This window comes from Pan troglodytes, chromosome 16 (assembly GCF_028858775.2).
Source record: "Pan troglodytes isolate AG18354 chromosome 16, NHGRI_mPanTro3-v2.0_pri, whole genome shotgun sequence".
In the NCBI taxonomy this organism is placed as follows: domain Eukaryota; kingdom Metazoa; phylum Chordata; class Mammalia; order Primates; family Hominidae; genus Pan; species Pan troglodytes.
Window position 1 is genome coordinate 9,097,890 of NC_072414.2, and position 16,624 is coordinate 9,114,513.

Genomic DNA, 16,624 nt, shown 5'->3' on the forward strand with positions numbered 1-16,624 from the left:
ATGCAATCCCAGTAACATTTCCAGCAAGTTATTTTGTAGATATCAACATACTAATTCTAAAGTTTTGTATAAAAGCAAAAAACCGGAATAGCCAACACAATATTGAAAGAGAAAAACAGTCAGCAGACTGACACTACCTGATTTAAAGACTAACTATAAAGCCACAGTAATCAAGACAAGGAAAGAATGGCTAGATTATGAAACATAACAGAGAGCCCAGAAAAGGCTCACATAAATATAGACAACTGATTTTTTTGACAAAGGAGCAAAAAAGCATTTCAATAGAGAAAGCATAGTCTTCTCAACAAATGGTGCTGGAAGAAATAGACATCCACAAACAACAGCAACAACAACATAATCTACACACAGACCTCACACTTTTCTCTAAAAGTAACTTAAGTTAGATCAGGGATCTAAATGTAAAACACAGAACAATGCAACCTGTAGAAGACAGCATAAGAGAAAATCTAGGTGACCTTAAATTTGGTGATGACTTTTTAGATACATTGCCAAGAGGGCAATCTATGAAAGCAAAATTTTATGGATTTTATTAAAATTAAAAAAGAGTTGGACTTTATTAAAATTAAAAACTTTTGCTCAGCAAAAGACACTGTCAAGAAAATAAAATGAGAAGCCACAGACTTGGAGAAAATATTTGCAGATCTGATAAAGGACTTGCATCCAGAATACACAAAGAACTGTTAAAACTCAACAATAAGAAAACAAAGCAATTTGAAAAAACAGGCAAAAGATATGAACAGCTCACCAAATATGATGAAAAGATGGCAAATAAGCATATGAAAAGATTCTTAACATCATATGTCATTTGAACATTGTAAATTAAAACAATAGTAAGCTATTCCTATACATCTATTAAAATGGTTAAAATACAAAACACTGACAACATCAAATGCTGGCAAGGATAAGGGGCAGCAGGCATTCTCATTCATTGTTGGTAATACAAACGGTCACTTCCCACACAGCCAGTTGGGAAGAGAGTTTGGCAGTTTCTTACAAAATTAAACATATGCTTACCATATGATCCAGCTATTATAGCCCTTGGTATTTACCAAAATGAGTTGAAAACTTCTGTCCATACAAAACCCTGCACACAAATATTTTAGCAGTTTTATTCATAATTACCAAAAGTTGAAAGCAACCAAGATGTCCTTCAATAGGTGAATGGATAAAGGATAAACTGTGGTGCATCCATATACTGAATTATTATTCAGTGAAAAAAGTAAAAAAGTATTATTCAGTGATAAAAAGTTTGAGCCATCAAGCTGTAAAAATACATAAAGGAAACTTAAATGCATATTGCTAAGTAAAAGAAGCCAATTGGAAAAGACTTCATACTACATGATTCCAACTACCTGATATTCTGGAAAAGGCAAAACTACAGACACCGTGAATAGTTCAGTCATTGCCAGGGATTTGGGAGAAGGAAAGGACAGATAAACAGTTACAGCACAGAAATTTTTAGGGCAGTAAAATTCTTTTATAGGATACAGTAATGGTGAATACAAATCATGATAAGTTTGTCAAAACCCGTAGAATATACAATAAAAAGAATAAGTCCTAATGTAAATTATGAACTTTAGTTAAAATAATGTATATATTGGCTTATCAACTGTAACAAAAGTACCACACTAATCCAAGATGTTAATACTAGGGTAAACTGGCCGGGCGTGCTGGCTCACGCCTGTAATCCCAGCACTTTGGGAGGCCGAGGTGGGCGGATTACCTGAGGTCGGGAGTTCGAGAGCAGCCTGACCAACATCAAGACATCCCGTCTCTACTAAAAATATAAAATTAGCCAGGCGTGGTAGCAGATGCCTGTAATCTCAGCTACTCGGGAGGCTGAGGCAGGAGAATTGCTTGAACCCGGGAGGCAGAGGTTGCAGCGAGCCGAGATTACGCCATTGCACTGCTGCCTGGGCAAAAGAGCGAAACTCCATGTCAAACAAACAAACAAACAAACAAAAAAGCTAGGGTAAACCGTGTGTGTGTGTGTTTGGGTGAATAATAGGTATAGATAGAACTCTCTGTGCTATATGCTTAATTTTTCTGTAAGCCCAAAGTTGCTCTTAAAAAGTGTATTAATTTAAAAAATGAAAAGAGAATGAAAATACAACATATCAAAATTTGGGGGAATACAACTAAATGCATGCTTAGAGGGAAATTTATAACATTAAAGCCTCATATTAGAAAGAAAGATTTAAATTTATTAACCTAATATTCTACTTAGGAAAACTAGAAACTAGAGAAAAGAATAAAATTAAAACTAAAACAAGCAGAAAGAATAAAATGGAATAAATTAGAGCAGGTTGATATAATTAATAACAGAAAACAGAAAAACAACAGAGGAAACAAATCTTGTTCTTAAAACAGGATCAATACAATTGCCATAGCTGTAGTGAGGATCATAAAGAAAACAAGAAAACCTAGATTATTAATATTATGACTCAAACAGGAAGCATCATTGCTGATCCCACAGACATTACAAAATAATAACAGAATCCGCAAAGCATCATTATGCCCATAATTTTGGAAACTTATGTGATATAGACCAATTCCGTGGAAGACTAAAATTATCAAAACTCATTAAAAAAAGAAATAGATAACCAGTAGTCCTATATCTATTAAAGGCATTAAATTTGCAGGTAAAAACTTTTCAATGAAGAAAATTCTAAATAAATTTTGCTAAGTAAAAGAAGCAAGACCAAATGGCTATATAAATACATGTATATAACCTTACCAAAAAGGAAAAAGCAAAATCGTTGTATCAGAAAACAGACTGGTGGCTTCCAGGGGCTGGCACAGGTGGGGTTCACCTGCAGTTTCCTCAGAGCCACTCTGTGTACTCAGAGAAGAGGTGGTCAGGTAGGCAGGGGAGTCAAAAGCAAGTAGTGGCTAACTTTCTGGGGACCTCAACAAATTCTCTTTCAAGTGGGCTTTGACCTTGGATATGCTCCTTAACATCTCTGAACTGCAATTTTCTCATCCCTTCAATCTCCCACTCTAGAAGACGAAAGTCAAGGAAAGTGGCCGCAACAAAAGGTTGAAGAAAGTGCCCAGCCCGGGCTGGGCAGAGATGACAGGTGGCAGTGCCATGTCAGAGGGGAAGGCACCCCTCCAGGACAGAGGGCCTAGGGATGCTGCACAGAGAAGGGGGGCTTTGAACTGGAGGACAAAAAGAAAAATAAACAAAATACAAATAAAACCTGGTTACTAGGAATTAATTGGCATCAGGAATCAGGAGCTGGGAACCTGGTTCTGCACAGCTAAGCTTCACTAGGCCACTTCCCCATTCTGGGTGTTGGTGCAAGTGTGTGGCCACATAGTCTCCAATTTCCCTCCAGTCCAGCACTTTATGTGTGTGTCTTAAACAAGCCCAGTTGGATGTACTGTGGGAGCCACACTTTTTTTACTTCCCCTTTCTGTCTAATAGCTTCTCCAGCATTGCCAACGACACAGACAACACGCTTCGCAGCAGAGAGGATGCTCTCCTGCCCACTGCTGTCACTTGTTTTCCATTGTGCCCTCATTTTTATCTTGCTTTATGTCCCATGGAGCTGAGTCAGTCACACCCATTCTCCTTTTACTCAGAATCATCAACCAGATAGAGGGTCAAAGAATGCAAGCTTTGACTCTGATCCGTTTTAAATCTTTAAAACAAAACAGTGAAGTGGCCTGTTAGATGCTGTAGTCAGTCCCAGCAGTAGACCATATTAATAGAAATAAGGTCTCTAGAGAGTTGCTGTTTTAATCTGAAATCAGTGCCGCTCACCCATCTACCACCTGAACCCTGTGATTCAAGCACGTGCTGAGTCAGTAGGACCACCTCTCAGTGCAGCTGGCTGGTCCAGATAGTAACGTCAACACTCTTAGAAATGCAGGAATCCCTTTTCTAGCTTCAGAATTTATTTCCTGACGTTCAAGGGCAGACATAAGATGATGTTTACCACTCAGTTATTTTGCTGTTACTAAGTGTGTAAGATTTTTTTTTAAATCAAGTTTCATATTTTATTGGTATTTTTTCTTTTCTTTTCAGTTGACACATAATGATTGCACATATTTATGGGATATGGAATGACATTTCTATATGTATATAAAATAGATCAAATTGGGGTAATTAGCATATCTATTACGTCAAATATTATTTCTTTGTGTTAGGAACATTCAAAATCTTCTAGCTTTTAGAAAACATAAAGTATTCTTAACTATATTCACCCTCAGTGCTATAGAGAATTAGAACCTATTTTTACTATCTAACTATAATTTTGTTAAGTTAGTGAGATTTTGATAAATATATATATATATATAGGAAGAATCAGTTTATCCAAAACAAAGTAAAATCTCAAAGGCTTACCTAAGAGGAGTCCTAGGCTTCAGGAGTGCACAGCGCCCTCGGTTCTCACTTGATGGGCCGTCCACCTCCCTGAGACCCCCTCATGGCCTCAGGGGATTCTCCCGATGGCGGGGAGGGCTGCTGGGAAGCTGCTTCCCACCACGGCTGTGTTCCCATGGGGCTTGCTCAGGCGTGGTCAGGCCCACACTGTCATCAACACTTAGCTTTCTCTCTCACCCACATCGAGTGATTTTATGAGGCACGAGTTACCAGCACTCCATGTTACAGATAAGAAAACAAGGGTCCTGGTGTTAAATGACTTTCCCAGATCACAAGTGGATGGGGGTGGCTCTGGCGCCCAGACGCAGGCAGGGTCTGACTCCCTAGGCCAAAGCTGAGCCTGCAAGCCATCCACGTGCAGTCCCACGGGCCCCAGAACTCAACGCTCAGCCTGTTATCTCCCACACCTGCGACTCTGCCTTTTGATTCTTTTCTTCTCTGACAAGTGCCAGATGGTTCCACCTAAACCAGGCACTCAGGATCATTCTTCATTGCCTCCTCACCCTCACTCTTTTCCAATCTAGGAATGAGCCAGTTCTGCTGAGTTTACTTCCTTAATAGTAACCCCTACACTAGTTGCCTTCTTCAGGTGGCGTTTCAATAGTGTTGATCACAGATTCTGGATTAAGCGCATCTAGGTTTGATTCCTAGATAAGCTTCTGAATAGTTGTGTGACCTTGGGCTAGGTACTTAACTGCTCTGTGTTTCAATGTCCTCACCTTTAAAATGGAGTAATAATACCAGCTAACTGTATAAGATTGTGTGAAGATTAATTCATGGACATTTTTTGAGATGGAGTCTCGCTCTGTCACCAGGCTGGAGTGCAGTGGTGCTATCTCAGCTCACGGCAACCTCCACCTCCCAGGTTCAAGCGATTCTCCTTCCTCAGCCTCCCAAGTAGCTGAGACTACAGGCACGTGCCACCACACCCAGCTAATTTTTGTATTTTTTAGTAAAGATGGGGTTTCACCATGTTGGCCAGGATGGTCTTGATCTCTGCCCATCTCAGCCTCCCAAAGTGTTGGGATTACAGGCGTGAGCCACCGAGGCCGGCCAATACATGCATATTTTTTTGAAGAGTACATGCAAAAAGTGAGTGCTTATGTTTGCTGCTGTTTACTGCATGGTGGTGCCTGACTTTTGGAGGGTGTATTTTGTTAAATGAGGGTGCCACATTTCCAAAGATGCTTATAGGCAGGCGGTTCAAGAACATGGGGACATGTTGGTCATAACCCTCGTGGATATGGCAGCAGGAGGCCACATAGACATAGACCAAGTGGGAAAAGCAGACCAGGGAAGTACAAGAGCTGGAGGTAATTGCCTGGAAATAAAGGCTGGAGCCAGAGGAAGACCCAGCCCAGCAGATGCATGTAGCCCTAGAAGAGAAGATGGATTCAACTCAGAGGCCTCTAGCCAGCAGTGCTCACCAGCCTTTATATGCTTCAGCTTTTCCAATGAACAATGGGAAAGTTCCTTTAACTCTCAAAATAAGTGCTACCTTCTAGGCTCCAGAGTAAGCCGGGCACATTCCCTCCTCCCTGCAGTGCCCCTAAGAAGCAGCAGCGAGTTTCTAAAGGGACATCAGCTCCATGTTCTGAAGACGGGTTGTCTTTTTTGAAACAGGTAGCTGGCCCCAACTAAGGCATCAGGAGCCCGGGCAAGTACTTCCAGATGGGGCCCTGACTCAGCAAGACACCGATGTTGAAGAACAGAACAGACAAGAAGGGGCTAGGGAAAAGTGTGTAACTTGGAAGGCAAGCAGGGGCTGGGATCATTATGCCCGCCTCCATGATGCATCTTGACCTGGCCAGGATGAGCTCTGGAGTCAGGGTCTTCCCCTCTCCACACTCCCACCCCACCAGTGGCTCTCAGGCTGGCCATTCCACTTGTCCCACTCCACAGATAGCCATGGGCTCACAGCCTAGCATGGCCATGCCACCACAGAAGGACCTGCTCCCACCTAGGATTCATGCCATGTAAACAATGACCTTCCATAATCTCATGTGTGTGACACTTTGGTGTAGTAAAGCCAAGTCTGCCCTTTATACAGAGGAGGGAAGTCAAAGGGAAGCTGAAGGGTAGGGCTGCCAAGGGGATACTCCACAGGCATCCACTTTGGCTGCCAGGGGCTCCTAGGGAAAGAGCTGGTTGATTGACATCCAGATTTGCTGAGCCCATGCTTAGAGTGAGAATTTTTTTAAAAGATTGGAAAATAGAAGAGAAAATCTGGAAAGAGAAAGCACCATGAATTCCCTCTTTCTATCTTTATCAACAAATAGTAGAGAGAAGGGCAATTTTTTAAGCATCTATTAAAACTTTAAAAAGGATAGTATTCACAAGATGTAAGCACCCTAACTTGGGGAACTTGGTTTCCTTCACTGTTGTTTACGACTATGATCTCCAGAATCCAGAACAGTATATTCAAAACATCTCTCTTCAAAATGTTTGTGGAATGAACTTAAGACTCAGCAATTCTACTTCTCAGGATTTGGTTGCCATTTTCCGCCTTTGCTATGGTATTGAGGGACCCCACGATTCCAGTGTGTTACAGCAGTAACTGCCTCTTTCTCAGCCATTCCTTCCGGGGCTTCAGGTCGGCTCTCGTCAGCCTTGGGTGTGTTCTTGCTCTGAGACCCAAGCTGGAGGAAGCAGCTCTAATCTCAGATATGAGATAGATATGATAAGGTAGATTTTTGTGGAATGAACAAATCCCCCCCCAAATATCCTATTGGATGAAAAAACACATTGCCAAATAATATGTTTTAAAAAAGAAAAAGTACACAGCACTGCCTTTAGCAGGTGCATGTATGTCTATCCATGCCCCTATGAAGGATGGCAAAATATTACCAACCTGATGGCAGGTGCTAGCCAGGAAGAGGAAAGCTCCAATAAACGCTGGGCTGGAGCTGCTATTCTTCCAATGTGAGATGGTTGGCTTAAACTGTTCTGCCCAAGAAGAGAAGGAAAATGAAAATCTGACATAGCTCCAACTTCTTGGACACTCTTTCTTCATCTGGTAAGGCAAAAAGGGCAATTTTTAAAATGCCAGATGGCTTTGCTTATCAAATGCAACTCGTGTGCTAACAAGTTCCTTTTAAAAGTGAACCTGAAACCAAGGGCTAAATTTGGTTTAATGACATATTAAGATTTCTGGCAATGGTTTGTTCTGTGTGGGAAGAAACTCCAGGGAGCCAGGCCTTGATTTGACCCTGAGAGGTTGTGCGGATGACATAAGTCACTCCATGTTGCTTCGTGGACCCTAGTGGGGTTTCTCACCCACGGAGCTCCCAGACAATGATCTGTTCTCATTCTGGTAATTTTGATTATAAGGAAAAAAGAGCACATAACTCTTTTGATCCTAAGTGAACTCTTGCTGAACCTGACAGATGTTCAAGCTTTTCATTTTCTCCTCAAGCAAGGCTTAATGGAGATTTTGTTACCAGGGTAATCACCATTACTCTGTTCGCTCTATTAATCTAGGCTCTCTAAATGTTGACTGTAGATATATAAATGTGGCCTAAGTATCCATTTTTCCACGGACTTATCAGCTTGGGTTTTCATTTTGCAGTTTTACTCTAATATTAGTCCCTAATTAAACAACAACAACAAAATCTTCAACTGCCTTTGCTCTAAATCACAAACTGGAAAAAAGGAATTTCACTTGTTCTTTGGATTGCATCAACACCAGCACATTGCTCTATCTAGAAACGCCTCAAGATGTCTGGGCTTTGGAATCACACAGACCCCAGTCTCCGTTGGTTGTTCATCCACTTCCTAACAGGGCAAAAAATCACTTGACTTTTGGGAGCCTACATTTCTCCCCCTGTGGAGTGGAGGCAATGACCCAGACAGGGTAGTCTGATTAAATAACTAAATAAGATAGAGGATTAAATAAGATACTGGATGTGTGAAAAGCACTAGAGCTGCTATCTGGAATATAAGGCATGTTGTATGAATGTTTGTTTCTCAAATTCTGATTCCGATTGTTTATGGGAAGATGAGAAATGACCTGCTGTCATAGATTGAATTGCCGTGGGTGAAACTACTCTTTCTGAGTTGCCTCAGAGTGGATGCAGGAGCACACCTCCAAGAGTGAGTACAGTAATAGTGCTCTATGTGGGAGGGGTCAGCCCCACACTATTCTACACACTGATGGCCTCACTTTGGCCACCGTGGACCTCAGAGCAGGCACTCACCCCTGCTACTGAGCTGTGAGTGTTGCCCAGGCCCTGGACTGCTGGCTGCGGTTGGGAAGGAATATTGGACATGCTTCCACCCTCAACAAGGGGAATTCTATTTCCTGTTTTATACTTAACATCACGTGAACTTAGCTATCCATTTTACCTTTCAGGGTCTCAATTTTCTCATCTGAAAAATTATGGGAGTAAATTAGATCATCCCTGGGATTCCCTCCAGGACACACACAGACAAATCCTGACTCTGAAGTTCTAATCTGGTGATGATAGAAATAACACAGCTAGCTGGCAGGTACAGTGGACCTGGACAGCCGCTTGCCCACAGTGGACTCTCACGCTTCCTGAGGCTGTTCTTTTCTGTGGTCTCACTCTCAGGAAGTCATAGCTGCTTTACTGATCCCCACGCACCATCAGCAGACACTTCTTTACTGCATTAAAAAAAATGTGATGAGTTACCCCATGAATGAGGTCTACCCTGTTAGGAATACCCTATGAGATGAACCTGCAAGGAATGGCAGATCCACTGTGCTTCACAGTTGAATGACCTACATGCTTGGCTAACTCTAGACAGAGCAGTGGTATTATATGACCTACTTGTCTAAGATCAAACAGAAAAAAGCACCAATATTTAAGCATCCACAATGAACCATGTGCCATATTGGAAGCTTCATAATCATGTTGATGTCAGTGTAGTTAAAAAAAAAATAAAACCAAACGAACAGGGGTCTCATATATTTTGAGGTCAGTAGACTTACGTCAAGGTTATTAACTGTCAGTTTGGATAAGCTATTCATTTTCCTGGGACTCCAGTTTCTCATCAGGAAAGGAAGAATAACTCTACCTGCCTGACAAAGGTTTGTGTGGATCAGAACTATCTGTAAATAAGGTAAAACTTATTTACAGTTTTACAGCACACGACTGAATGCGACACAGAACACAGGGATGCCGTATCTTCACATCCCTGCACTCCACTCCTCATGTGATATTCAGCAAGAGGCTTAATCTCTCAAAGTCCATTCCTCATGTTTGAAAAAATTATCAGCAGCATATACGTCTCAGGGCTGATGCGAAGTGCTCTTGGCAGAGTCCTGGCAAAGCGTGCTCCTCGGTGTTATGCATTCACTTCTCCCCTACACATTCTATCAGGTGTGACAGTGTTACATCAGTGGGATCTATGTCAGCTAACTCATACTCTCCAGATAAGTTTTGTTCAATTCAGTTTTTGAAATGGACCAAAAGCTGGAAGACATTCTGTGATTTTCTGAGGTGGTGCTAGGAGTTACAAAGGCCCTCTCCTACTCTGCTGACATTTCTTGCTCAGTAGGAAAAATACTGCACATGTTTTTCTAGGCTGAAAAACAGCAAACTTAGATTTGCTGCTAATTCTACTAGGCAGTGTGCAGTAGGTCTCATTTGCCACGCACGGGGCCAGGTTTCAGAGAGAACAATGAAAAGCAAGGTGTATGACACAATGAAATCTAAACAGAAAGTTGCATTTCAAAGTCGATTTTGAGATGGAAGGACTCTTTAAAGAACAGGTGGGTTTTTTTTTTTTCATATTTCTATGAGTTTTTCCTCTGAGAGTAAAAGGCAGGCAGCTTCTAAGCGGCTTTTCTTTCCATGTTGAGTGCTATTTTTACCCTATTTTTCTAGTACTCAGTCCTGCCGTCTCTTCCCCCGTTTTCTTCATGCTTTTTGGGCTGCATATCATTTCACTTCTGCATTTGGAACGCGTCCTCAGGAGGCTCTGATTCTCACAGCTGCTTTTCAACCCAGGCTCTGCTTTTTCACCTTTGACTGTCTGCTTCAGACTTAACTTTTCATCTGCATCTACTTGACTCTTTAATTGAATACATTTCAATGAAAATAGCTGGCTCTCTTTAATTGAATACATTTCATTTTGAAATGCTGTTTTCTACTTCTCTTCTGTGGATGAGAAAAGCCAAATGCTTGGGCTGTATTCCCCTAAGGTTAGAGTGAGAGTTAGGGTGAGGGTCTCACGTCTTGGCTCCTGTGAGATGCTTCCTGTGGGGTCTACTTAAGAACAAGGTGGCTTAGAGATGGAAAGGAGAGGAGGACGGGCAGACACCTTACATGCTGGGCCTATTATCAAGATGTTTTGGTTAATCTTTCTTTACCAGCTTTTCTTTTGATGTTATCTCCTGTTGACAAGTAAACAGGAAAGAGTGATGTCTGAATTTGTGTTCCCTAAAATGCAAAGATGGCGGCAAAAGCTATGGATTACTATATAGAATGGGCCATCCCAAGACAGTGTGAGTGAGGGCAAACGAAGCAACACAGGTGAGGAGGGAGCTTGATCCAACCAGCCACCTGGTGTGATCAGTACTCGACCCCTCCACCTCGTGTGCCCATCTCCTGAGAGACTGTATGAACGTCCATGTCTCAGGATGGCCCAAACAGTGGACGGAAGGAAGAGGAATGTGCCCACTGACCGCCATCTCCCATCAGTCACAGGATCTTCCAGTGACACTTTTTTGCTCCTGCCTTGCCAGGTTGCACAGAAATGGGCATAGAGCATGTCCTGTGGCAGCTTGTGCTTCAGTGTTGACTGGAAAACCCACAACAGGGGATATAAAGAGACTAGTGTGGGCACAGGGCAGGGTGCCATTGGGTTACATGCACATGAAGTTGATCACCCCTGAGACAAGTGGGCTAGAGCAGTGGGGAGGAGAGCTGGAGGCAGAGGGGCCAAGAGGATGCACAGTAGCACAGCTGACTAGGTTGCAAGATCTGGGCAGTTTTTGAGGGAGAATATAAATCACAGAGAGGAATAGTCTCTTCAAACCAACAATCTGGCTATGATACAACCAAAGCCAAGACTCAGTATATTGGCAACCAAACATAAGCTGCGCAGCAGTGCCTCCCTAATAAACAAAGTGCTCTTAAAAATCATAACCAGATGCCGTACATTGATTTGCATCATAGTTCCTGAAAACAGAGCAGGAAGTTGGGCTAATTGTGGATGTTCCACCTGATGACCTCATAGGCTTAGGATAATGAGACAGAACTATAAAACATAAGCCCTTGGACGGCAGGGACTTCTTGTTCTCCTCTGTGCATGACAGTTTCTCAGCCTGCTATACAGGAGGCACTTAATACATATTTTTTCAATGACTAAATAACTAAAATGAGCAAATAATGCATATTAATGCATGTAATAGAATACTGGCTCCTTCAGCCATTTCTGTGGAAAGACCTTGGACTTCTCTTGCTGGGTCAGAAGAAATGAAAACTTGCTGATCAGAAAGAAGCTAAACAGAGCACCAGGAGACCTGGAAACTGGCATACCCCACCTTGGCCAGCTTGGGAAGGACGACTCCTAAATTATAGGATGCAGGAGTAATCTCCTTAGGGGCCTGCGGAGCAGCAATTCTTCATGGTTATACAAACATTTTCAACCAACTGGACCTAACTAATATTTATAGGATGCTCCACACACACTGAGTGCAGAAAACCAAACCTCGAGAAAGCAAAAAGAATCGACATCATACAAAATACATCTCAGACCATAAGAGAATCAATCTAGAAGAATATCTGAAAACTCCTCCTGAAATACTTAAATAACACACTTCTAAATACTCAAAGGTCAAAGAAGAAGTCTCAAGGGAAATTTTTAAAAAGAATGAAGTCAAGGGAAATGGAAAGACAACATGTCAACATTTGTGGGAGATACCTAAAGCATTGCTTAGGAGGAAATTTACAGTGTTAAGTGGATACAACAGAAAATAACAAAGTTCTGAAATCAGTTATCTAAATATCTATCTTAAGAAACTAGAAGGAAAAGAAAGCAAATGAAACCTAAAGCAAACAGAAGGAAGTAAATTATAAATGTGAGAACAGAAACCAGTGACGGATAAAACAGAAAATGCAGAAAACTGGTGAAAAGAAAAGTTGGTTCTTTGAAAAGATTTTTAAATATTGATAAACCTCTAGATAGACTGACAGAGAAAAAAAGAGAAAACACAGACTACCAATATCAGAAATGATAAAAAGGGGCATCAATACTGACCCTACAGACATTATTAAGGGACAATGAGTAATATTACTAACAACTCTATGGCCATAAATTCAAGAAAACAGCTCAAATGGACTAATTCCTTAAAAGACAAAAATCTATCAAAATTTACTAAAAAAGACTATATGAATAGTGTGCTATCTCTAGTTTCTTAAAATTGAATTTGCAGTTAAAAATGCTTCCCCCACCCCATAATAAAAAGAAAAAGAAAACTGCAGGTTTGTATTGTTTTGCTAGTAAATTCTTCCAAAATTTTCAGAAAGAAATGACATGAATTCCACACAATATTTTCCCAGAAAGTAGAAAACATTTCCCAACCTATTCTAGAAGGCTAGTTTTATGGTAACACTGAGACCAGACAGGGAAAGTCACAAGCAGAAAAAACTAAAGACCAATATCCTTCACGAACATACATGCAAGAATTTTCAACAGAAAAGCAGCAAATCAAATACAGAAATATATAAAAATGATAATATATCACCAGTAATTAGGGCTTATGCCAAAATGTAAGACTGGTTCAATATTTTAAATTCAATCAATATAATTCACTATGTTAACCAAATAATTAGAAAAAAAGCATATAATCATCCTTAATTAATGGAGAAAAAGGATTCAAAAATTCAATATCCATTCATGGTGAAACCTCTGAGCAAACAAAATTAAACAAAACTCCCTTAACTTAATAAAGCTCATCCACCAGAATACCTTCATCTAACATCATGCTTAATAGTAAAAGACATGATATCATTCCCCACTCCTCAGAAAGTAACAATGTTGTCCTGAAAGTCCGAGCCAAGAAAGAAAAAGGAAGGAAGGCAGGAAGAAAAAGAAATAAAATAGCCATATTCACAGGCAGCATGATTGTACGTGGAGGATTCACAATAATCTAAGCAAAATCTATTATAACTAATAAGTTAGTTAGCAAGTTTACAGGATAGAAGGTGAATGTACAAGTCATTTGTATTCCTACTTAGCAATGAACAACTGAGACTTGAAATGATAAAAACAAAACCATTTCTAACCACACCACAACTACCGAACCAAAGAGAACCTGTGCAGGATCTGTAGGCTGGAAACTGCAGAACACTGTTGAAATAAATTTTTTTATGTTTTAAATGAACAGATATACCATATTTATGAATCACGAAACTCAGTGTTGTTAAGATGCTAATTCTTCCCTACTTGATTTATAGATTCATCACAGTCATAAAATCTCAGTAAGCTTTTTTCAGATATTGGCAATCGAATGTTAAAATGTATATGGAAAGTCAAAGAAATTAGAATAGCCCAAAAAATCTGAACAGGAGGAACAAAGTGGGAGGATTCAGATTACCCACAGGGTTTATGAAGAATGATAAACACAGATCAATGGAACATAGTCCAGAAATAGAACCACACAAATAGAGTCTGCTGATTTTTGACAAAGGTGCTAAGGCAATACTATGGAGAAAGGACTATCTTATCAATAAACGGTGCTGAAATAATTGCAGATTTGCATGCAAAAAAGGGAAATAGCACCTATCTCACAACTTAAACACTTTACATTATCAATGTAAATTTTAAATTATTAAATTTTAAATATAAATATAATATAAATTTTAAATTATAAATGTAAAATATAACTTTCAATGTAAAATTAAATTTAACATTTAAAATAATATGTGACATTTTAAATGATACCATTTTAAATTATAAAACAGCTATAAGAAAACATAGGAGAAAATCAGATACAATAACAAAAGTGTGATTTATAAAAGAAATAAACTGAAAAGTTGTCCTTTGTCAAGATTAGAATCTTGGCCGGGCGCGGTGGCTCATGCTTGTAATCCCAGCACTTTGGGAGGCCAAGGCAGGTGGATCACGAGGTCAGGAGATCGAGACGATCCTGGCTAATATGGTGAAACCCCGTCTCTACTAAAAATACAAAAAATTAGCCAGGTGTGGTGGCGGGTGCCTGTAGTTCCAGCTACTTGGGAGTCTGAGGCAGGAGAATGGTGTGAACCTGGGAGGTGGAGCTTGCAGTGAGCCGAGATCGCACCATTGCACTCCAGCCTGGGTGACAAGGCGAGACTCCATCTCAAAAAAACAAAACGAAACAAAACAAAAAACATTAGAATCTTACCTCTGAAAAAGAGATTGTCAAAAAAATGAAAAGACAAACTGAGAGAATATATTTTAAAAGTCACATATGTGGTAAAGGACTTGTGTCTAGAATACACAAAAACTCTTAACATTCAATAATAAGAGAACATACAATTTTAAAAATTGGGCAAAATATTCAACCATACACTTCACCAAATAAAATATAAGGGCCACAGGTAAGCTTATGAAAGATGATTGTCTGACGGCATTGGCAATATTGGTCAAGACCACAGTGACTTACCACTACACAACTATTAAGATGGCAAAACCAACAAACAAGGACAATACCAAATCTTTGCCATGATGAAGAGCACCAGAAATCTCATTCATTACTGGTGGAAATGCAAAATTATACCGCCACTTTGGAAAAACAGCTTGTTATATAATTAAACACACACTTACCATAATAACCAAGCAACCCTACTCCTAGGTACACACCAAAGTAAATTGAAAAGCTATACTCACACAAAACCTGTACATGAATGTTTATAGCAGCTTTTTTATAAGAGCCCCAAACTGTAAGTAAGCAAGATGCTCTTTAACCTGTAATGGATAAACAAACTCTGGCACATCCATACAACAGAATATTACTCAGCAGTTACCTAAGAGTGGACTGTTGTGCTCCAGCACATAGATGAATCTTACATGCATTTTGCTAAGTGAAAGAAGCCAGACTCCAACTCTCTCCCCGTACCCCACCATGGCCCATTCTCAATCAGCATCTCTGGGTTGGAGCATGGGGGTTCACAATTTTTAACAAGTTCTAAGATGATGCTGATGACACTGACTTGCAGACCACATGTCCTAGTGTGTATCCATCCCTGGCCTTATCAGTTGACAGTGTTGGTTGTCAGATCAATAAGGAAATGAACCAGATTGTGGAAAGACGGGAGAGCTCATGAGAATGGGAACAGGAGAAGTAACTGCAAACAGTTGAACATGCTAAACACTTCAGTTACAATATGCTTTATCTTTTGGTGTGCTTATCTGTTTCTGAGCAGACAGTAGTGTGGGGAAAATGTTTTCTGCAGTTTCATATTCTCCTGGCTTAGTACAATCATAGTCAGACAGTAGGGGCTAAATATGCATGTTAGCACCTGTGAATGAAGTTACTAAATTGGAGATCTCTTTCTTCACAAGCTCTCTATATATAACCTTAGGAAATTTACCCCACTTCTCTTCAATTTATGTAACTATGAAAGGTAACGATAGTGAGCCACATGATGATGGTATTTTTATAAGGATAAGAGGAGTTAATACAGGTAAATTGCAAAGAATAGTGCCTGACCCATAGCAAATCATCGATAAATGTTCACTGTTGTTGGTATTATTTCATTTTGCAGATGATGTAAATTGTGGTTTTGTTCAGTATGTGCCTGATTGCCTCAGAAGGAAAAAATATGTGCTGCTTTCTTGCTAGGGAAATACAAGTTTCACTAACGGACTGATTGAATAAAACATTTTTAGCGATTTGGGGATTTGCATTCTTAACTTTCATGTTGCTAGAAGTAATTGTGATTGGATAATTTTTTTCTCTTCCCCCAGCTTCTATTTTTGAAATATTCCAAAATTCACATTTTCTGAGAGTTTTTCCTTTTCTTTATTTTGGCAATCAAAACCTTCTCAAATAAATGTAAAGGACACAATAGTGTTTCATTAACCTCATGTATAGAAATGACAGTGTCCTTATATCTCCATCAGAAGTTACGCTAGCTTAAAATAAAACTTACGGCTATAATCTTTACTTATTCAAATATAGGCACAAAGTGAAAAGCATTTGATTAAAATGGCAAAAATTACCAAATCCTATTACATTCTTTCTTCGATTTGAAATAGCAG